The sequence below is a fragment of the Sardina pilchardus genome, chromosome 22 (genome assembly GCF_963854185.1).
Source record: "Sardina pilchardus chromosome 22, fSarPil1.1, whole genome shotgun sequence".
NCBI classification, from domain to species: domain Eukaryota; kingdom Metazoa; phylum Chordata; class Actinopteri; order Clupeiformes; family Clupeidae; genus Sardina; species Sardina pilchardus.
Window position 1 is genome coordinate 27,603,672 of NC_085015.1, and position 25,059 is coordinate 27,628,730.

A 25,059-nucleotide genomic window follows, 5' to 3' on the forward strand; every position below is an offset into this window, starting at 1 on the left:
CTGTATCAGTGGGGCCGCTCTTGAACTTGAGTCAAGCCGGCCTGATCGGGATTAAAGATGGACACAAGCTTCCACGCGCCACCAGTCCAAAATCATAACCGGATTGAGCCTATTGTGCCATTAAAATTAAGCAGCATCAAAAGCAAATGAAACAGTTTGGACGGGCGGAGGAAAATATGCCGGCGCGTTCCCAGTCTTGTTGTAACCTACTTAACAGCGAGCATTCAGAGTGGAGAGGGCTGTTGGATGCCGGGCGATAAGTGCTGGATCGCCCGTTAAGACTCCTGAGCTTTGAGTGGGGAGAGGAGGAGACGGTTTTGGGAGGGGGCGAGGGGGGTGTGGAGGAGGCAGTCGAGTGCTATTGCGCTGAACCCAAGCCGGAATGCCAAACACATTTCCAAAGGATTCCGGGGATTCCAGCTGAATGTGGCTAATCACCCAGCCAGTGGCATGCCATACCTCTGTGTGCGCTCCGCTGGCCTGCCCACAGCCCCCGCTGCATCTGTTGTTCCAGCGAGAGCGTCACAGCCGGCTGCTTCCGCAGCGCGGACACACACACACACACACACACACACACACACACACACACACACACACACACTGCTCTGCTTGCAACTAAATCAACTAACTCAAAAACAATATTTAGGTTAAGTCATTGTTTTCATTTTATTCCAGTCAGTGGAATATTTGGCTGGCTTTTCATAAGTAGAAAGACATTTTTGGAAAAGTTTACTGTATAGTGAGTGTGTGTCTGTGTGTGTGTGTGTGTGTGTGTGTGTGTGTGTGTGTGTGTATGTGTGTATGTGCATGTGAGTGAGTGAGAGTGCGTGAGTGAAAGAGAGAGAGAGAGAGAGAAAAAGAGAGAGAGAGAAGAGCCAGGGGGGACTATGAGAGGTCCTGTTTAAACATGGGTGTTTCATGCTCCATCACAGAGGTAGCAGAGTACCTGAGCTCCCCTCTATGACTTCCTCTTTGCATCCCCTGCCTTCATTTGTCAAGCTCCTGACACCTCGGCGTCTCTCTTTACCTCATCTTATTATGCGGTGGCGAGCCCCGCCATTGTTTCAAACAGGAGGTGACATGCTAATGGCTTAATAGTGTAATCTAGCAAATAATAATATCCTGTCACACTGTCTGAGGCAAAATGTTTACAGGAGGTGTGGTAATGTACGATGACAGTAATTTGAATAAAAATGGATTTACCTCTGTTGTCTCATTTGCAGTAAATTTTCACATGTCTTGTGTGCAACTGGCACCCCCAAACACGCACAACAACCTTTCGCATCCTCCTCCATCACCACCCCTGCCACCCTTACCTCTCTCAAGTGCTCGCCGACAAGCCAACTCACTTAGAACAGAGGGGACTCGCGGGGGGTTGGAGGATGCACACCGCTCTCAAATCCTGTTTTTCTCCTACATGGGACCAACTGAGAGAGAGAGAGAGGGAGAGAGAGGGAAAGAGAGAGGGAAAGAGAGAGAGGGAGAGAAAGAGGATCACACCATGATATCGAAAAGTCTCACTTCATTTTGCTTGCAGGAGGACAGATGTGGTGTCAACCAGGCTGTTTAATTAATACAATGCGGAGGTGCAGATTGAAATTCAGACATGATATGATATGATTATGTATTTATAATTTGCAAAATGATCATCATTAAAAATGTGTCAGAGTGAGGCAGGCTTGCGCGGTGCTATTCAGGGAGGAATTGGAAGGCATCTGGCTTTGCGAGTTCAAGTTTGCACGGCCGCAGGAGTCACAAAGTTGGGGGGAGGCAGCCAACAGCGTGAGCGCGAGGCTGATGGGATATCTGGAGAGGGAGGGAGGGCCGGTCTATGGCGCGCGTCAACACTGCAGATTTGTACATCACATTGTTGACAAAGTGATTTACATATGCAATTCTAGACAGGGGTAATTTACGAACAGGCGTCAAGCACAGGAAGAAACTACTAATTATTATGTTTAATTCAGTCCGAACTTCATCCGGTTCGGATTGAATAATTAGACCGTTGCGTTCCCTCATACATTGCCATACATTTTGGAGCATGGAAACGTTTTTCGTTGGACAAATTAACAGCAATGCTGGGCTCTAATGGAAAACTAATATGTATGCATATACAGGAAGATGAAGATTACTGAGAGATGAAATTGCAACTTGTGCTCGGCAAATCAACAAAAAAGCAAGCAAATTAGATTCATTCCTTCTGACAAACAAACTGGTAATTTGAAATAAAGAAATAGATTGCGTTTTCAGCATTTAATCAGAGATACATTAGTTAATTTATCAAGCATTGTATAATTTGTGTCTCAGTGTTCTCTTTACTCCTCAGTAATAACATATCCAGTTTTGCTCTCTGGGGCCGTATGCAGCTAATTAATCTGTGGCAACATCCTATTGCATTATCTAGATTGGGCCAGGAGTATGCAGCACTGACTGCAATAATAATTTGTGGAATTGCTATCAATGTTGAGACAAAAAAACGGGGCTGGTAACAAGCAGAAGAAGCAGAAGCAGAAGAAGAACAAGGAGGAGATGAGGAGATGAAGATGGAGGAGAAGGAGGAGGAGAAGGAGGAGAAGAAGAAGAAGGAGAAGGAGGAGAAGAAGGAGGAGAAGAAGAAGGAGACGATGGAGAAAGAGAAGAAGGAAAAGAAGATGGAAAAGAAGAAGAAAGAAGAGGAAGAAGGAGAAGATGGAGAAGAAGCAGGAGAAGAGGTGGAGGAAAGGGGTGAAGAAGGGAGGGCGCTATGTACACTAAAATAAAAAATATTTGACATATTGAAATTATCATATTCAATCAAAACAACATCTCTAAGCATTGTATGTTACCCATATGTTAATGTGTTGAACCCAAAATGCATCTGAAAAATATTGTTAGGTATATATTTGTGAAATGTATGCATGCACATGCTGGTACACTGTATGTATACAAAGCCCTCTGCTTGCACAGGTCAGATAAACCAGTATTAATTGGGGGCTCAGAGACAGTTGTTTGCATATTTTCTATTGAATTGAACAATTTGTTCATTCTAAATTGATCACAGTATTGACAAAACTGCCTGCTTCAATTCAGCAGAGAGCACAAAGACAATTAAAAGCCCGGTGTGTTCCCCCTCACTGAAGTAAAAAGGGAAGCTTGCATTGATGACCAGATCGGTGAGTGTGCCCTGTGTGACTGATGAATATACAAAGATCTGGCTGCACTAAAAAGGCCCAGGAAGGGGGAGTGACTGAACCAAATGGAGCGAGAGCGTTTTTGTGTTGAGCTGGGCACATTCATCAAATTGTGCTGGAAAGGTCAGAACTTATCTATGGCGCGGCACAGGTACATCCATACTGGGCTCCTGTCTAGTGGGCCTCCATAAATTAAGCCCAACAGCTCAACCAGCAGAAGCGTTAAAACGCAAGTTAGGTCAAATATTGACAATTTATCATAACACGCTAATTAAAAAGAAAGTTCTACCGTGAAGGAGATAATATGAAGCACACAAAGTAGCGCAGATTTTTTATTTTTTTTGCGTTCTTTGTCTTTTTTTTTGTTCCTAGTGTATGCTCACTCATGCAGACGCGTTTGTTTCGGGGAAGAGATGGCTTCTGATGGCGAGGAGACCATCTGCGTCCGAGTGCTGATGAGGCAGTGCTCTGTAAGTGGCCGTTACACGCCCCCCCACCACCACCACCACCTCCACCACCCCATCCCACACCCCCAATCCATCTCCCCCTCCTTCTTACAAATGCAGTAGCCAGTGTAGTTTTTTGGCTCTTAGTTGTCCCTACCCGCTGCCAGCCAGCGAGGACACCGAGAGAAAAAAAAAAAAGAAAAGAAAGAAGGGGGGGAAAAAGCTCTCCTCTAAACATGCATAATGTTGCCGCCAAGTTAAAAAAAAAGTGTACTGTTTATTTATTTATCTATTTTGAGCAGCAGAAAACAACAGGTGTGGCCAGATCCAGATGAAGTAGTGGGGCTGTGATCGCCGGCTGGTGGTGGCTGGGCCGTGAAGCCTCATCTGGAGACGACTGGTGGACTGGGATTGATGGAACGGCTTGTGAAATCAGTCATGGTACTCTCTCTAGTCCCAAACATGGTTATTAACTCACTGCCAGCAGCTCTGGTGCAGGGGAAACAAATGCCAACCATGGAAAAGCCTCAAGGTTTTTTCCTCTCACTCTCTGGCTTTTTTTCTTTTTTAACACCATCTTCGCTAACTATTAGGCTCAGAAGATTTTTCAAGTTTCACCATCGTTGGTTGGTTGCAATAGAAAAAGCAAGAAAGTTCAGGCTTCAAATGTATTTTTATACATCTGAAATGATTTACCAGCAGGTTTGCACTCGTCACTAAATTGGTGTAAATTACGTGTTAGTAGCAGATTGAGGATGGAAAAGAAAATGATCATTTGTTTCATTTTAAAATGTTGCTCTTTTCCATGTTCGAGGCAGGGGCACATGTTCTGCTGTCTGGCTTGTTAAAGGGTTTTATCTGATTTGTGTCTTTTCCCATCAGCTGACATGCTTAGCGTGGCTGTCCTTTGGAGGGAGCTTTCCAAATGCGCGCACACACACACACACACACACACACACACACGTACACACACACACACACACACACACACACACACACACACACACACACACACACACACACACACACACACACACACACACACACACACACACACACACACACACACACACACACACACACACACACACACACACACACACACACACACACACACACACACACACACACACACACACACACCCCTTGCTGAATATTCACTGTGTTCAGGTCTTTTCAAGGCCATAATAGCCCTGCCACTGATGGCGTGTCTTTTGGGGAAAGGGGGATATCAGTAACAGATTATTTAAACCTGTCTCCGAGAGGCCCCGCCACCAGCACGGCGGCCCCGGCCCTTTCTCTAAAGCTTCCCCCTCTTTTTATTCTGGGGACGAAATCTTACTTGCAAAACTCCTTATTACCAGCGCCAGCGCCAGCCCCCAAGCTGCCGCCACAAGACTGGGGCTTACAGGTGGCCCTGCGCACACAAGCGAAAGCACCGAAAGCCCTCAAGTCTTCAGTCACCGCAATCATCCTCAACTCCCAAATTGTCCTGGAAGGAGCAACGCGTCGGATTTGTCTTGGGCTGTTTTGTCCAAACTGGGGCACAGATGGGATAATGACTTTTACAAACAGCATTTTGATGAGAGGAGGGGAGAAGGAATCATATGTAAAATGCACAAAGGCTGCATAAACACATTGAGGCCTGCAGCTGGAACAAACTAAAAAGATGTTTAATAATTTAGAACCAAGCAGGCAGGCCTTATGCAGCTGTTGTGTGCAGGGGACCATGAAAGGCTCCTATTTGACAGCTGGCTCCAGCTTTTCCCTTGGTTACCGTGTGGCAAGGAGACGGCAGATTTGGGATTAGCCAATCCCAGCTACCCTTACCCATCTGCCACCAAGACCTCCGCTTCTGACTCTCCCTACAATAGGACTGCAGACGGGGAGAATGAGAGAGAGACAGAGAGAGAGAGACAGAAAGAGAAAGAGAGAGACAGAGAGAGAGAGGGAGAGAAAGAGAGAGAGAGAGAGAGAGACAGAGAGAGAGAGTGGGAGGGGATGGGAGAGGGGGGAGTGGGTGGGTGGAAACACACACAAACACTCAAACACACACACACACACACACACATACAGACGCACGCACGCACACACACACACACACACACAGAAAGACACGTGCGTGCAAACATATGCACATGAGCGGATCAGTCATTGCGCCCCTCTTGCGCATGTTTTGTTGACACACGGCCAGTGCATAGCTGCTGTCACTTCATTGCTTGGGGGCACGTTTTGCGCTTCTCACATTCGGAGGGATACAAAATGTTGCTGGCCACAAACAATGCTCGGGCCTAATTGGCCGAATTAACCAAGCCTTGTCTCGCCTCCCCAGCCTGATTAGCATAGCTCAGCTGGGAGGGCAAGATGGAGAGGAGCAGAGGGGATTTAGGAGAGAGGGAGAGGAGGGGGGGAGGGGAGGAGAGGCAGGTGAAGTTATGTTTGCCCATGAAGGAGAGGGGATCCTGGGTACGGTCCCAGCTGAGCTCCCTTTCAGAGTGCCAGGCGGGTAGCTGGGAGAGGTGCGGGGGATTTGTAGCGCTCGGAGCACTCCTCCCTCTCAGCGGCTGCCCTCCGAGGCCTCCTCCTCCCCGCCGACAGCCATCCTCACCGCGCCTCCCAGGACCTCCTCCACCTATCATCACTTTTAATCAAGACCGAGCAGCAAGGAGGCGCGCCGCAAGGTGACCAGCGCCGGATCGGAAAAATATACATCCCGAATATATACTCAATTAGTGGGTTAAAAACCGGGGCTCCGTTAATGCTTTTGTATTCATGTGAAAACGAAGTCGGACTCATGAATGGGGCTGGGGGTCGTGACCTTGTCAGTTTGAATAACTTAGTCATGAAAAGCTTGATGTGGCACTGTTTCTATTTCCATTCATTAAAAAAAGCTTTGCTTAAAGTCTGCCTTGCTTTGCATCTCTTATTTGGCGTCGAAGCTTGAGTTGTTCTTGCAGTTGGTATTCACCGTGAGCCGCTCTGAAAATGTGATTAGCCGCTCTTAACTGTGCCCATTTTTAGCATGCACACACAAATAGCAGGAAGTCATCTGAAGGTGTTTAAACTGTTTCCATGCAAGTTCATCCTCTGATCTTCTGGAAAGTTCTGTGTCTGGCGAGCTCTCTAACCCTTCCTCACTCGTGGGAGATATTAAAAAAAATGAGACATGAGATCGGGCAGTAGATTAAAAAGCGAGATACAACAGAAGAAGAAGAATGGAGAATAAACCTTTTTCTATAATTTTTCCCCAGTGGTTTCACCATGGGAGTAACTGTTCAAGGTTGCGGGACAAGGTCCTGAAAGTGATAAAGCACTGTAAGTGAAGTTTATTCCTCCTCAATATGGTCTGCGATCTCAGAGGAGCACACCCAGCTGTCCAATAGCCTGGCACTGACTCCTCTACCTGGATCCCATGCTGGGCTCCTCAGATCACAAAACGGAATCGCTTCCTTTTTTAAAGCCACAGCCACAGCCAAGAGTTTTTGAGTCACATTAAGCGTTTCCCCTCTCCGCTGACTCCCGATGGAAACAACAAGCTCCCCGAGTCATAAAGCCAGGGAGGATACCTAAAATAAAACTGGCATTGTGTACCGGTAGTTAATACTCTCTTAGCCCTGGGCCATCTGATTACCCGTGCTAGTGAGTGTTCTTTGTCACCATTAAAGCACATTTCTGCAGTTAAGTTCCAGATTTCAGTTATTAATTATATTTTACTTTAATTCCCAGACCTTCTCCTTTTTCTCTTTCCATTTGAACCATTTTTTTCCCTCTCCCTCTCTCATGTCTTTCCCCACCCGACGAGGTGTTTTGGGAATGTCCAATGCTGTCCTACTTAACTTTCCATTTTCTTCCGTGTGATCTACAGATGTAACGCGTCATCGCTGATCAATCGCATACCTCTCTCCAAACACCTCCACTTAAACCCAAGAAACCACTTGTCACAGGCAAAAAAGTAATTGAATTCCCCACGGGCCTGAAAACGGTGTATAATTAGGGCCCTTCAGAGATACGGAGGGTGGAGGGATGCAACTGTGGTAATTCCATGGTGCTTTTACCTGGGCGTCTCAATTGGTCTACACTCGATTGAAATTACACTTTTTCAATTTGAAGATTTTGCCTCACTACTTTGGTTTGAAGAGGAAAAAAATAGTGCAGTGAGAATTTCCTCCCTTTCCTCTCTGGACTCGTTTTATGCATAAAACACTCTCCCCGGACTCTCTCGCTTATTCCCACAAAGGGGAAGCCTGCATGTATTCCCTTTGTTTAACGTCCTCTCACCCGCCCGGCTGGTCACCTCGGCTCCTCCACAGCTATCCGGAATGACACCGGCGCGGGCAGCATCACAGGAGTGTAGCCGCGGGACACGGTGCTCTCAAGGTGACCATCTCCGCTCCTTCATCAGTTTCACGGATCGATACCATGTCGAACAGAGAGCAGGCCGGTTCCCCTGGGGGCAGTCTGTGGACGGCAGCTGGGGGCAAGCCCTGAGGAAGGGCTGCTGCGAGAGGGGGCTTAGGCTGCAGAATTACCCATGTGGCTCGCTCACACAGGAGCGCGGACGGGGCTGCCTTCTGGGGAGGACAGCTCTGCTTATGTGCTGGGTGATGTTCGCTGGAGAACTTTAAAGGCTTCGCTGAAATGGAGGACTCAAAACTGGTTTGTCAAGCAAGGCCCGAGCCAGCAGAGAAGTGTCCATGGTGATTTCATGCTGATCAGTCTTGCTTTACTTTAGGGGACAATTGAGCTGTTATTTAGCTTCATTTTACATTTTGGTCAGCCTTGAAGAGCCGTATTCAGAGGCTCTGATAAATACTGCAGACACAGTGGACTTCATGACTGTCTCTTTTAATCGGGGGTGGGTTGGCCGCGTATGAGGGGAGAGAAATAGGGCCCTCAGTGAAATTGATCACTTGAGAGAATATGGGTCATTCTCCCATCCCCCCCAGCCCCTCCGTCTCCACCAATTCATAAAGCGCTCCCGCTCCATGACTGAGTATGAGGCAATTACGAGGCTGCAGCAAAGTGCAACCGAGGCGTTTGGGTTGCAGCTGGACAGATATTTGAAACAAGTCAGTGTTTTAATTAGGTTATTCAGTGATTTCCTCTCCCTGCAAATTAAAGCCCCAGAACCTAAGACAATTAATCTGTGTCTCCTGGTCCCGCCGAGGTCCCCAGGAACCAGCTCCACCAGCTCGAGAGCTCCTGACCCTCTGGGCCCGCTCTGCCGCGGGGAGGAAAGCAATTATAAAAACAGCCCGCTCCCTGATCGGCCCTCAGCTGCACCACGCACAGCCGCCCAGCGCTATGGATACTGTGTGTGGAGACTTCACCTACCACTTACACATAAACAACACCACACACTGCCAGTGTTATATAATAATCATCATCATAATAATAATGATAATAATAATGAAAAAATAAATACTAATAGCAAGACTAAAAATACTACTACTACTACTACTACTACTAATAATAATAATAATAATAATAAAAGATCCAAATATAATAAATAACATAGGAAATATACTCATTGGTGTAAGTATTACAATGACAATGAGGTGGAAGGAAAAACAATTGGTGGAAACATATTCAGTCATCCCCTTCACTTCACATCCTTCCATGTCTAGGAGACTCATCCCCTGTTCACCATCTCTCTACTTGCCCTGTGTGTGTCCATCCATCCTTCCATTATTGATTATATTTATCCTAGATCAGTACATCTTTGTCCTGGAGCAGGTGGCTCCTGTGATGTGTGTGACAGTGGGGAGGGGGGAGGAGAAAGAGAGGGAGAGGGAGAGAGGAGAGAGAGAGAGAGAGAGAGAGAGAGAGAGAGAGAGAGAGAGAGAGAGAGAGAGAGAGAGAGACAGATGAAAAATAGCGCTTTGGAAAGAGAAAGTGTTTGTGTTCTGATGTGAAAGTACACATGCGAGGGAACAAGAAAAAGCCATTTGACCACACATTATGGCCGTGTCCCATTTTAGAGGATAATTTCCCCCAGAGTCACATTTAATTGCTGCCTGACTGCCCCTCCGTCTTTAAACATCTTTCATCCTTCTCAGTGTCATTCATTTTTCAGTATGACAAAAGAACAGAGAGGAAAAAAGAACGGATAAGAAAACAGACCAAACAAAAATACTTTGCTGCTTGAGATGACATATTAATGCCTCCTTGACTCTCCCCAGTCAAGGTCCTATTGAGAGAGTGAGAGAGGGAGGGAGAGAGAGAGAGAGAGAGAGAGAGAGAGAGAGAGTAAGGCTGCTATCACTCATTAGCACACATTGGGCTTTAGGGCTGATGGAAACTATTTGCATCTCCTTGCAAGCTGACTTTGCAAGTGCATTTGTCTACAAAGCAGTTTTAAATGAACCTATACATGATTCATGTTGGCTATTTCCAAGTTCCTAGGTGATGAGCTCCACTCATTAATGTAAGCTAATTATCTTAATATGAAAAAATCTTCTAGATGGAGAGATGAGTTGTGTACAGAGATTGGGAGACCATGCAAACATGACCATTCATAGCCTATATCTGTTGATAAGACACTGGTCATGTTAAAGATAAGGGCCATTGTGTCTATGGCTGGTCACATCACATCTAATGCAATGGAGAACTCGCATGGTTTGAGATTCCTTGGAGTCTGTTGTTCCCTTTTTCCAGAGGGGCCTGGTTCTGGCCTTTTGATTGCCAACCCACCGCAGGTATTGTGAAATTAATGCTGTTTGGGGAATATCTGTCACAGCGTCATATCAAAGGGATTCCTTTTCATGCCATCGCATTGCAGTGCTCGAGTATTCACCGTCATCACTTTGATTGTTTTCTGCAAATGACTTGGGGTTTTGGAGAAACTCCAGACAGAGTTGTCTTTGAGAGGAAGGAAACATCTAAGATGGAACACCGTGTCCTACACAGGGGATAAAATATGCATGGTAACCCCCCCACCACACACACGCACACACACACACACACACGCACACACACACACACACACACGCACACGCGCACACGCACACATGCACACACGCACACACACATACACACACAGCACCACCACAATCACATGCAAACACCTCCCCCCACATCTCTCCTTCCTCTCTCCTTTGACAAGAGACCGATCCCCGATAACTCTAATGCGAGGCAAAAGATTACATAGGCAGATGTGTTAAGATAGACACAAAAAAGTTCTTGTTGCACGCTTATCAAGAAGAAAAATGCAACAGCCCAGTGGCCCTCCACACACAATGCTACGCGACTAACCTTTGTTCTCCGAGATGTTCATCACAATGAAAGGTTAAGAGTTGCAGAAGAGATCTCCCTCGCTCTCTTGTCACATTTGAAATTTCTATTTCATTTCTGATAGCGTGACAGCACAGCACACCAAGGACATTGTTAGGATACAGAGGCTTTCTAAAGAGACGAACAAAATATATTTTTTGTTTTCATAACTAATTTAAAAGTTGTGCTGCAAGTTCGATCGGAATAGGAAGTTAAATACAAAGCATCTTCAAATGTCAAAATGAAAAGAAAGGAGAAACCACCAGCATGTTAGATAAAACTGAATAATATATGCATATCAGGCTGTGACATTCTGATGTCCCATAGTTTGTTCCCACTGAAAACATCAGTAGTTGAACTTCAAAATCACTTTTACATCTACAAGGCCAATGGGAAGATACAGGAATACAACTTGCACATACTGTATGCAAGTTCTTCTAACACATACACACGCATATATATACACACACACACACACACACACACACACACACACACACACACACACACACACACACACACACACACACACACACACACACACACACACACACACACACACACACACACGCGCGCGCGCGCACACACGCACACACACGTTGTTCAGACACACATACACGTTGTTCAGATTTGTCTCAAGGTGACCATGTTGGTCAGATGGAATTACATTCATGCCCTTCTAGTACACCTAAGAGAAGTGCAATTTTCAAACCTCTTTCTTCAGGGGGTAAAACGATCCCGAGATTGAATTGACTTGCTTTTACTTTCTCGCCGGCAACTTGAACCCGTGAACAGAAGCGTTCCTTTTCTTTTCTTTCTGCATTTACCTTCTCTTTCTCTTCTACGACACCCTAGCAAAAGTTGCAGCATAAATAAACAAACAAGGGCGGGATGATGAGAGCAAGTGCAAGTGCTTGCTTCCTTGCTAGTCAGGGAGCACCTTATTAGGTATGCATGTGTGGTTGGTTATGGAAGGGGCCATGCCCCATGGACAGATAAGGAAATGATTGCACGTTGGGGAATTGAGCAAGGACACTGGGCCGGCTGCCCCTGCTCATCAGTGACAAGTGCTCAGGGATGTTAAACATACACCAGCCTGACGCCCAGGCTTTGATTTAATACTTTAGCTGGGAGGAAGACAGAGGCACGCGAAGGGGCGGGTGGCTGTAGGGCATAATGATGGGGTTAACAGACCTCCCTCCCGCTGTAAAAAGTGGTCAGTTGAGGATGGGGTGTTGTAGGGGGGCTTGGCGGGGCGGTCTCTCTTGGTCCACCTCCCCACCCCCCAAACTCCAAAAGCCCCACCACCTTGTCTCAACAAGACTTGTGTCGTCCTGTGCACATAGGTCTGGTTTGTAGTTAACATCTGCAGCATCTGACCCAGTGAGACTTGGCACTAGCGGGGACTGTGGTCGCGGGAGAGACGCTGTGCTAGGCCGATGCAAATGCCAAATCCACACAGCTTTGCCGTACGCATGGCCAAAACCTCATGGAAGTCACTTGTTTCCTGTCCATGTTCAGCTCTCTCAAGAGCCAAAACAGCAGCATTAATAGCCAAGGAGAATGCATGAATAGCAGAACAGGGTAGAACAATACACTACAGCGAGATGTAAATGATGCGGACTGGTACTAGTATCGCTAGCCGCTGGGAGACAGGTGAAGTGGCTGACTTCATGGCTTTATCTCAGGTCTGTGGCATCAATGCAGAGAGCGCCAGGGCCATTGTGACAACTGGGCACAGCTCACACTTTGGCTTGGCAGTCATTTTTTCCCCCCCTTCTCAAAGCTAATTCTGGTCTAATTAATTTCCTCTTATTAGATAAATAAGTGGAAGAGGGGGGCACTTTCCCTGTCATGACACTGTTTGCCCAGTGGAGATCCCGTAATAAAGTGTACAAATTCACCGGATAATTGTTAGCTGATACGCACAGTGCCCCCCTCGAGTGTGCGCTCTTGAGCCGGCCGCTCCGGGCCCTTGAGGGAGGCGCAGCGCGGAGGAGAGGAGAGGAGAGGAGAGGAGAGGAGAGGAGAGGGTGCCTGTGCATTATTCATCTCCTACGCTGGGAGTGATGAAAACGTCGGAATGGGGGTCTCTCGCCCCATGTCTGAAGTCAAGGAGAGAAAGAAAATTACCAGGCTGGACTTCTTCCCCCAGATTAATAGCCAAAAGGCACTCTCAAAGACAGATAAATGGATATTTAAATTGCATTTACTTTTGAAATTCAAGCGAGATAGTTTTCATTAGATATGTAATCACTGAGCCTGCACAGACGGGAGGTGTGGTGTTGCTTAAGATGAAGGTAATATGGATGAAAACAACACCTAGCTCTTAAGATTAATGGGATGTACCATCCATACAAATGTTGTCATCAAAGTGATAATTTAAGGTGACAGGTTACAAGATATTTGAATATAGTTTAGTCAGTGTTTGATAGATTGACAAATTCAATTTCAACTAAATAAAAGACAAAAAAGCATGCCCTGACTGATGCTACCATGCAAATACAGATTTAAAAGAACAATCTGATCACGTCAAATGGCTTAAAATTGGTATATGCACTAATAAATTATGATAAATGACAGTACATCAGAGGAAATTGGCCTTTAAGCATAATTGTTGCTGGGTTATTCTAGAAGATTATCTGTCCGTCTATAAATCAGTGACACTGTATCATATAATGCATTGAAAATATATTTACATTCTGGAATAGCAGTGCTTTATTGCTTTATTCACACGCTGCATCACATAAAACAAACAACCCTGGTGAAGGAAGCAGGGGCAGTGTGAAAGGTAAGCTTTTTTAGAATTGATTTGTCCCTGATTCTCCTCCCCCCCCCCCCACCTCCTGCCCCTCCTCCTGATTCAACCAGCCTCCGCCAGTTACTACCGGGGCCTTGTTCTCCTCCCGGGAGCTCGCATTGTCCGTCTGAAAATTCTGAAGAAATAAAAATTTCATTGCTTTTCTCCTTCAATCTCTAATAAAAGAAGATACATGGACTTACTGGAGTTAGGTAAATTCCACCTCGGCATAAGCCCTGTCTGCAGACATCACTCTTGAGGGGCCATAAAACGTGTGCATGTCGAATTAACCCCTGGGAATCAGATGAGCAGAGGTGAGCCACAGGTTTTGCAAACTGGATTGACTGGACACTGTCAGTTAATTAGGCATTTCAATACACCATTTTTCAGCGCGGCTTTCCAGAGGCGGCAGTGGATACAGAATGTATTTCTTTCTTTAAGGCTTTATGGCCGAGCTCTATATCAAAAGCTTTGCTAAGCGGGAGGAGGAGGGGGATGCTGTCTCTTACGAGGATTGACAGAGAAGGCCAGCAGAAATGGATCACCCGAATTGGAGAATAGGTAAATTTGTCAGAAGACAAAGACACGGCAGATTCTAAAGCAATATGTGCACTATATTTTCACATAATAAGGTATTAAATAGGTCTGAACAGCTCTGACGGGGATCTAGTCGGTTATAAGGGAACGATAGCTCCCAGAAATCCCTGACAATACCTTGTTCAGACAGTTTTACATGGTTTCATCGCGCATTCATCATTCCGCTTGCACCCAATGTGATGGGCCTGCTCGCCGCACATCACATCATATATTAAAGCATGCCAGCTGTAATCTGCCCCCTGGCCAACTCACTTAGCCACAAAGAAATGGACCTAAAGGATGAGTTTCAGAACGGGTGAGATTGCTGTCATTTAACACCATGATGAATTAACGAGGATATGCTGGGAGTCCTGTTGTGCTTAGCAGCATAGCCCTGTTCCCTGAGTCATTATTTAACCCTTTGAGCCTCATATATCACCTCACACAAACATTCTTATTTAATTGGGCTATGCCTGATGGCAGGCCATAAGATGCCAATGTATGCTTTTAGGCATGTATTTTGTATGTATACTGTCAAAGTACATAACTGGAAATAGTGCCACATACATGAAAAACTACCTATCGCATTGTCCCAATGGTTTGTGTCTGTAGGAGACAGATTGTGTTGTTAACTGTCTCCGAGAGCCACCACAAAGGCACCTCCAGCAGTCAAAGGCAGCATATACATGTCTCACACTGCATGTGGAAAAAGCCTGTCTCCCCCCTCTGCCAAAGCACAGTGGAGGCACTGTATGCTGTATAAATCAAAGATGCGTGTCATGGCTTTTGTTGAAAACACTTAATCCCCGGTTGTCGGCAGCATACAAGAAAAACCCAGCATGGAATGCCGCACATTGACAGAGCATTTCAAGTTAATCGCACCCCCTGTGCGGGGAAAGTGACAGAAACACAGACATTCAGACACAGAGAACAACACTGAACAATGACACCATGAAATCAGCAGGCTGACAACACCCAACATCCTGGAAACAACCAGAAACACACCCGTGTTTGGATACACTTAATGCAGACTCTAGTCAAATCAAATGCCACGACTGGGGTAATGTTTGCAAAACCGGTAGGTTTGTATTTATTTATTTGGTAATGAGCCTCATACCGTTTGAATAACTTTTTGGCAGAGGTTCGACGTGAAGCACGGAGGTTAGCCGACAGTGCCTTCCACTGGAGGCTTTCAAGTCTACTTACACCGGGGTGCTGAGGACTTTTCATGTTCTTATGGAAAATATCCCTTTGAAATCCCTGAGCTGCACGTTTTAATCTCATTTGCGAATGTGAGTGATGCCGAGACAGGGCTGGGGAGAGCGAGGAACACTTTTTTGTTAGCATAATTTCATTCGTCAGGAGAATCCCAGGGCTGACATTGGAGGAGTGATTTAATTGATTTTAATCATACACCTGAGATTGGAAAATGTGCGGCCTCTGTCCTGAAAGATAATTCCAGGCATCTGGGAGGATATCTCACTCTTAGTTAATGGGCTGCCTTTTCTTGTCATTCTGTGCAAGAGGAACTTTTTTGAAATCACAGATCCAAATTTACATAACTAATTGCAGCAACGTGTGCCTTTCCCCTGCAGTGTGAAGTCTCACTGCTGTTTTAGTTATTTAATTTTGGCATTTTCCTGGCAAACAACCCTGTTTCAGGGTGTCAATATATTCATACCCTGATATATGTTGTGTGCCCCATTAGCGAAAATGTTTTGAATTCTGCATATTTAATGAGGGATGCTTGGTTTTTCATACACAAAATGAAAGCCACAGACATCTCCAGCTGTCACAGTCGAATGTGGAAAACTACTCTCCAAGGACGGTGGGTTAGACTTATTTGGAATTAATACTGATCCAGTTGTCTGCATTCAGATGGCCACTGAAATACACTCTAACCAGCATGTGAATGGTGTGAGGCTGTGTTCAGCCGCTCACACCTTGTGCCTTTTATGTATAGCCCGCTTGAAGTTTCTAACGACTTAAGAGGAGTAGTTAGGCGCTCCCTCTGTGGTCGCCCACCTACACTATGGGACTGACCCACTGAGAATACCCTGCTCTCAGAAGTCTGGGCTGTTAAGAGTGGCAGCCCCGGTGACTAACTCATAATGACTGAAGTCTGAGGTGAATCAAAGGGGGAGATAATAAGTAATGCGCCGCATTGATTCGGAAACGCTCTAAAGTGCGGCCGCGCACACGCCTGCCAATAGCCAACGCGTGCAGGATTGATGGCGGCCATCAGACCTGCTAATCATGCTTCAAGGTTCCATCTTTGAGGGTGTGCTCCTCAGTCTGTTTATACAGTATCAACTATTCATGTGCAGTTATTGTTGTCTGTGATTGTGAGTGATGAAACTATGTAAATGACTGAATACATTTCCAAAAAGAGAAAGAAATATTTATGCATGTATTTAGCACTGAATCAAAATAAAGGGCTAGACAATGAAATCTAGTCAAATCTATTGCACATATTTCCTGCGATGGATAAGACAAAATTAATGAGCTTACCGAGGAACTATGTAGATAAACTGATCCAAAATGAGCCATTTTTTTCCATGAGTGCACGCAAGCACAGTGGGCCGAAATGAGGAGTGCAGAAAATGGTGTTCTTTTGGGTCAAAACATGAGAGAAGGAATAAATGAATAATGATAATTAAGGCACATCTGATGTGCAGGCTCGCATGGAAGCTGAGCACTTACGAGTTCATGTCTAGGCTAGTTCTTGGCCTTTCACCACTCACACAAATGCAATCTGCCACAACCCTCATTAGCATACTTCATCAGGGGGATTGGTAAAGTTGTGTTATTAATAATTTCTCAATGATTTTAATACATATAATTAAAGATGAAGTTTGTTTATAACCATGAATTATACATCTGTTTTAGAAAAGGGTGGTCACAGTATGAGGAGCAAGTGTTTAGAATGAGACGAAACGCATCTTAGTAAATAAACATATTATGGAGCATTAGGTGGGATTTTTGTGTATCATAAATAAATGCACATCCAGGTCATGTTTTCCTCTCTCAAAGTCAGGGATTATTTACTGGTCTACTTATGACATGATCTGTAATTTGTGTTTGCCTTATTCCTCCTAACAGTCCTCTGCTCTCTGATGTGCTCTCTATCTCTGCACTGGAGATGAGTCATTCTAGATGTCTTGTTACACAGGAAGTTTCAGTTTCTCACTCCTCTCCCCTCAGAATACGGTTGCAATTTGTTTAACGGGAAATCCAGAGCAAAAAGCAAATAGAATGCAAAACCAAGCTGTAACAAGCCATTAGCTGGGAAATGGGTTGGTGAATATTATAGTACACAAGAATAGCAAAACAGGCAAAAAACTGCCTGGGGAGAAAATTTAAATATGTAGTATACTAATATTTAATTTATTTTCATCACATGGGAGTGAAGCATTTAGCAGAAGCATTTTTAGATCAGAAGCAAGAAAAATATAATGAATAAAGCTTCCATCAATTGACCATAAAATGTTGTTTTCTTAGGAAACCACAGTGGTCCCATCACATGAAACTACATATCCCATCAAGCACTGCAAAGTAAGTAGACCTATAATTATTAGTGAAACTTGGGAGTGTGAAAGGGAGAACCCAAATGTGTGCGTGAGGGAGAGCTACAGAGTATAAAATAGACAGACAGTGCATTTGGAAGCACTTGGAATACGTGTGCATTGGTGATGTAAGAAGGAGAGGTTCAGCCTGGCTAAAGACGCCGTTGTTGTTGCTGATATCGCACATTTCTCCAGGGACAGGTGAGTTTACAAGTGCACATGCGGCGTGAGGTTCAGACCCCAACAGCCCGAGGGATGCGACTTATTCCAGTCCAAGTATTAGAGCAGTACCGCAGCCTAATACAGCAATCCAGACATTTAACCACACACCCCGTCCCCTAAGAACTCGGGGTCTCGGAGCTCCAGCGGTGTAGCTTGTGGTCTGTGCAGAGATGATCTCGCACCTGCAGCTATGTGGCCTCTCTGGTGGCTAAGACGCTATCCACTGGTAGCTTCTAAGAAACACAAACTTTGCATTATACATTGGCAGAGGGGCGAGATTGGCCCTGGTGCCCTAAAGAGCCATCTCTACACCCTCCTCTGGGTCATCCCGCTTCCACATGGCCTCTGATTAAAGCAGCTCACAGATGAAAATATGGGCCAGGCTCTTTTGACGGAGGAAATCTTCCGCTAGTCACGTATAGGTGGGTTTTGGATTGAGAAATAGAGAAAATAATGTATTATTAGTACTATTATTTTTATTATCATTTTTACTATTATAATTCTTAATATTACTACTACTACTACTACTACTACTATTATAATTATTATCAATGATTTTCTTGTTCACTGTTAGCAAGCAGGATCAGTCAGATGTATTTTTCTGCCGCTGGGATTTCACTGGTAAAGTCAGCGATGTGTATAGGAGGTTACATTCAGTATAATGCTCTACCATTCTGTAGTATTTTCCCTGCAAAACTCACTCTCTTTTTCTCCCTCTTTATAAGGGAGATTCTCCTCTCACGTTTTCCCTGCAGTGTGGCATGCAAAAGCTCTTTTTGAAGGAGACAGAAGGAGAGAGAAGGTCTTCGACTCAATCCGTGAACACAGTTTGGTACTGAGTTTACCCCAGGGCCAATGTGAATTGCACATTTCACCTGGAGGGGATCTCACATCAACAGACACGGTGCTGGGATGTCTGCATGCAGTGACACTCACACTGAACATGTCTGAGGAGAGAGAGTGAGAGTGTCTCTCTGTGTGTGTGTGTGTGTGTGTGTGTGTGTGTGTGTGTGTGTGTCTGTGTGTGTGCGTGTGTGTGTGTGTGTGTGTTTTCACACTAATGTGGTTGCTATAGAAATATGGACGGAATAAGTAATCAGGACATGTATGCACACAATGAGTGGTGTCAGGGATGTTGCAACATGTCGGCATGCAGGGTTGCCTTGAAAATGCCAACATAAATTGGGGGTTAGAAGGTCTGAAAAGACTGACAACCACCAGGTCAGGGGATCATGCCATTGAATCCACACAGGCCACACTATTAGACAGAGAAACAGCAGGCCCCACACATGTACATAACACACATATACAGTTCATACATTTCTGGTATTTTGAGACACACATATAAAAAAGAAAAGAAAACAAACAAAAAGTGTCTGCTTGCTTGCTGCAAACTTTCTGTATCGTCTGCTCTAAACTTGATTTATTTTTGGTGAATTTTATCTCAGAAATGTCAGGGAAAGAAAGTTAGTTCTCCACATCAACTACACCTTCCCGTCAATGTATGTTTTTCTAGACCAGCTGTCAGAGTTGAGGTGAAAAACAACACATCCCTCATCTGACAGGGTATTCTCCAGAAGTGCCTCCCTCCTCTGGCTTTGTGGCAACACACACAACGCTCCGACACTCCCAAGCCGCATGCAAAGAGGGAGAAAAGAGAATAATCCCCATTGCATATTAAAATATGGTTGGCATGGCCTTGTTTAATTCGGTGATTTTACATTCCGATCACTTTCTCCTTTACAGCTATTTTTACAGAGCTTCATTAATCTTTGTTGAATACAATGACATACATCTTTAATGCGGTTGCTGTCAAGTCGTATTTCGGTTAGAGAGCAGCAAACTGAATGACAGCAAGCAATATTAATAAATTTAACATGGACTGTATAAATTTTTAACTGAACAAGAACGGGAGGCTCAGTTCTTTCCTCCCCTTTTTTCAAATTGTTGGATTTATGGCAGACTCAATAGGCACATTTCCTCCAACTTGAGGGCTTCAGTATAAATAGATTTACATGTCATTAATAAGTAAATTAGGAAAATGCCTTTCAAGTGAAGACAAGTACATAAGCATAATCTCCATATTAAAAGGAGTAGCCTTTGATAAACCACTGAGGAATAACAGCAGTCGGGCTATATGTCATGCGCCTCGCGTCTGAACTCTCAGGATCTGCACCTTTAATGACAGAGGCTCCTGATTATGGAGGTGGCTCCATTGGAGTTGCTTATGAGGAGCATACTGAGTCCAGACAAGTCACTTTGCACATCCCAAGGAAAAAAAAAAAAAAAGAATTTTTTTACAAAAATGAGGGAAGGGAGAGGTGAAAAAAGGTGGTAACAGTTACAGAAAACAAATTATCACCAGCTCCTTCATTTTCCTCCTCCTCTCGTAATAACATTAAAATATTAAGATTAATTCCTTCAAAGCTCTCTTCCTGAAAAAAAAAAAAAGAAATGACGATTAAGGATGCTATTTCAAATTAGAAAAAAAATGACTGCTGTGATTTTAGGTTTTCTTGCCAAGTCCCAGCAGAGATAATTTGCTGTACATTTAAACCCGGTGAGAACTCAGCCTCTCTGTGTTAAATAAGAAAGTTACGGTTGATATGAGACATGGGTTTGCAGTAGCTTTTGCGATTATAGGAAATTATATGCAAAGCCGGAGTTCTGATCCGAAGTTAATTTATAATTGTGTAGAAGTTATTAATTAGCGATGTTGTCATTAGAGAAGCATGCACTACAAAAGGATTTATTTTCCTCCCAACAACACGGGATGGAAACACTGCCATAGTCCCTTTTTTCTTCCCTGCTTTATTCTCATCCCTCTTGCAGGCCATTTATTTATTTATTTGGATAAAACCTTTTCAAGAGCAAACAGTTGAACCTCTGCCAAGCAAGGTAGACTTGCTTTTCTGATAGGTATGTTATCTAAACAGTAGACAGTGGGTTGTTAATATGCTGTAATGCTCTGATGAATAAATCAGTTTTTGCAGTTTGCTATTTGTATTACATTCTAACCTCTTTATGTGTCTATCCATTCTGCAAATATGGAGGTGTACAGAACATATGACCCATATATTTGAAATCTGCCTGCACCTAAATGAAAGCCTTGTTGAGATCCTCTGGAAGAAGCATATTGGATCCAATTTTCCATTGCCGGCTGGCTGCCAAACTAATTAATTTGGTGTGGAATGGGCAGTTTGCTCTCAGTATGCCGACAGCGGAAAACATAAATAAGGATCATTGTGATCCTACATATCCTGAGGAGCAGATTGGACACATATGCACAGTTAGTGTCAATCAAAGGAACTTTCAACATGTGCAGCTCCTTAAGACAGAAAACATGACATTTCCATGGCAAGTGTGATGGTGTGGTTGATGCAGCAATTAATGCAGAGTACCTTCTCCATATGCTTCCAAGCAGTGTGTGTGTGTGTGTGTGTGTGTGTGCGTGTGTGTGTGTGTGTGTGTCCATTTGCAAAACAAGACACATACAAAATGGCATCAGACAATGAGAGAATCACATCTGTGCAAGAGAACACCAATGATGCCTTTGTTCAGCTCATGCAGGGTCAAGATTAATCATCCCATTGATACCAATAAGAATGATGTCAAACTGTAACTCAAAGAGGAAAGCAATTAGTAACATCCAATGTCCAATCATTTCTGTTATTATATAAGAGACAATAAATCAATCCACGCTGAAAAAAGCCCAGGCCCAGGCCGTCCACTCCTATCTCAGATAGCTGTTCCTGGACCCTATGCATATCTGTATACACAGCATCAAATTATCGTGAACCGGTCTATATATCAGAAAAACACTTTGGGTATGCTCAAAAGAAAACCCATCTCAAAGGAAGTGCATCCTCAAAGAAGTCTAGGATATCAGAAATTCTTTTTAATGTCTGGGTAGGCAGCGAAGCTCAGGCCTGCTGGTGGCTTCGCCATTAGTGACTGGCCTAGATTCTGACGACCAAGGAGTCAAGCGCTTCAAGAGCACCTGGAGGATGAAGGGAGCGGGAGCCTTGTTTTAGAGCTAATTTAACCTCCGAGGTGATGTTTACTTACATTCATCAGCATTAGCTGCTTTAATTGAATCAATATTTGGTGCAGTTTCGTAATATTTTGATGAGCTGGTGTGATAAACACCATATGGTCATACAAATCCATAAATCTATCATTTGTCATAAATGCTTAACCTGTCCTATGAAAATGCACTATTTACTCCTCACAAAAATGCAAAATAAGCAGTTTTTCCCTAATTAAGATTCATACATGAAGGAATCTCTCTCTCAAAGAAATATTCATTCTTCACTCTTTTATGTTTATTAGCCAGTGTAACAGTGGATATCAGTATGAAGGTCAGCAATGCACTGGTGTCCTACTCCACCAAGGTGACCCAGGACCCAACAATTCTACAACGAGCTATTAGTATTATAGATATACATATTCCTGGCGCATTTGCAAGTGTTATGAATGCCTAAAAGTTTCATTAAGACATTATCTTATTTGTCTTTGGTTCTTTTGACACACCTACACTCTAGAAGTTATGTTTCTGTCATCTATCTGGCATAGGACAATTGCTTGCATAATCACTGACACCATTACATGTGAAATCAGATAAAACACAGAGGTCTCTCCGAGTCAAAAAATAGTTTCTTTATTGGAGTTTGAAAGCTCCAGCCATCTGTCTCAGTTTCCTGAAAACTCACCGCGTCTCCAGTGACACTTGTACCTCACTCACTCAACCGACCCCGAAAAACATGGAAGCCCCTGTACAGGGGAGTTGGCCTGATGCATGTTCCTCTGTCACCAAGCCCCCTGTAAATAATCGCACAGGGAGCCAATAAATGTCACTGTCCTGCCCAAGAAATGACACAATAAAGGCATTCCCAATAAACTGAGTCTGCGCCTGAAAGGGCGAGGGAGAGCCTATCACTCTTTTGAAAGTAGAGGAAATCATTAGTTGTGGGAAAAAGCTTTGTTCCATACTCTGTCTCGTTCTCTGCAGACCGTCCTCTGTTTAAAGATTTCTCATTGTGCTGGAGACGTGATAAATGCTACTCACAAATCGTATAATCCTCGTTCATCTTCAAATAATAAGGCATGTTGTGGAAATTGTATTCTACTCAATAAGGTGCTCATCTTCTGAGAGCCATTATTTGTCACTAAGTTATGTCAGCCCCCCAAAAATAGAGGTACGTTGTTTTTTGCCAAATAAAGCACTTCTAAATAAGGTGTTTAGGGGGCTATTATATGTTAAACACATCGATGATCAGAGGCGGCTTTTGCTGTCTTTTCAAATGATGGAGGTGGTAAATGATGACACGGCAAATGATGAAGTGTTGTATATTTCCAAAGATTTTTTCTGTTTTGCATAAGTTTGACAAATCCGTCATGACTGTGCTTGCTATTCAGAGATGCCTGACTGCAAAAGTCAAATATGAATGGAAACAAAAAGCGGATAGTTTACAAATGGAGCCAGCCTATCGAAGTTAAATAGACAATTGAATGAGCTTTCAATCACAGGCACTGTACAGATTTGAAATATGCCTGGAACAGTGCTTTAATTCTTCACACGGATAGATTTTCTTCCTGCACATTTGCTTCACTGTTAGATTTCCGGGGGTTGCAGCGACAGGAACATAAAATAAGTTGATTTTTCTACATGATACGTATAATATATAACAAGACGTTTTCACCAGCTGTCAATCATTGCACCCATTCAGGCAAATCATCTTGCCCCACTTCTTCCACTCCGGGTGGTCTACGCTGCAAGTAGAGTCTATTATCCAGTAAAGGAGTCAGGCGCACATAAACGACACCTGCACTGTTTTATGGAAACAATGTCAGACAGTCTATACACCAGACCAGACCAACATGCAATTACATCACCTACGGGGTAACTCTCCAAACTGATCCCAATTACTCCGCACATCTCATGTTCTCCCACATACTGTACATGGTTTCACCCAGAAGAACGTAACACAAGCCTGTTTAGAGCTATGAGAACACAGAAATAACATCTAATAAAAGATGGAACATAGAAATGCTTTGTAACAAATCTCGTTGAAGGACGACATAGCTATGAACTAAGCTTTTTGAATTATCAACTTTTCCAAGTATTAACTTTTAAAATGCACCCATAAAGGTCATAGAGAAAGAAATTTAACTAGGTGCCATAATGTGGCAAGAGAATAAAAAATAATGGGAGAAATAAATTGTCATTAGATGGGCAAAGCCCTGATTTACTGTGATATTCTACAAATTTTGAGGGCATTAAGAGTCCTCTAAAAAAGAACATTAACAGGTCGCATAAAAAGCAGAATTAAAGTAGAGCCTTAATGTCTGTAGAGAATAAAGAATCACGACAGAGATAAATTGTCCGGGAATGATACTGTTTAAGTTTCCTTCTGATGGACCGCCTTGATGGGAGGTTCTCTTTTTAATTTTAAAGGATCAGGTCAGTTTTTGGTGCTCATTAAAGGTACTTGCTAACAGGCCTCGTATAAAATGAAAAGAAATTAGCGGCCATAATTTGACAGAAGAACTAAGGCAACAATAATGATGGGAAATAAACTGACAGACCAATGATAAACTTAATGCCTCCCCCCATTAGTAGCCTGCTGGAGCAAATGTCATTCATATTTTAGCCACGGCATACCACTAATTGGGTCTAGCTTTCTTCTGCTGAATTAAATTTCAAGATTCTCTTCCTCACCTTTAAAGCCAAATCATTTGAATTCAAAAGAAGGAGCCAGTGACAGGGAATGAAAAGGAGAGAGGAAAAAGGGGGAGAAGAGAGATGGAGAGAGAGGAAAGGGAGGGAAAAAACTTTCTTCTTCGGGTCTTTTTAATGAGATAAAATTCCTGCTTCTCTCTATTTCCCTGCTATAATTGCTGATTATGTTGTTATACACTCGCAGCTCCACCACTCTCTCCTCCCCATCAGAGTGATTTGGGCTGGCATCTGCTGGGCTTCAAAGGCAGGCTGGAGAGAGAGAAGC

The 25,059-nt window shown here is 43.9% G+C and overlaps 1 long non-coding RNA gene across 5 annotated transcripts in view; it reads right to left on the bottom strand.

Moving 5' to 3' along the window:
* Positions 1 to 851: 851 nt before the first annotated feature.
* Positions 852 to 25,059, bottom strand: part of LOC134070391 (uncharacterized) — a 193,804-nt gene continuing 169,596 nt past the window's right edge. For 4 of the 5 annotated variants that reach the window (XR_009936927.1, XR_009936926.1, XR_009936924.1 and 1 more), the window contains 2 exons: positions 13,892 to 13,981; positions 852 to 1,427 (listed from right to left, as the gene is read on the bottom strand). This is a non-coding gene — a long non-coding RNA (uncharacterized LOC134070391). The remainder of the gene's footprint in view (positions 1,428 to 13,891; positions 13,982 to 25,059) is intronic. The other variant, XR_009936925.1, reaches the window with a different exon arrangement.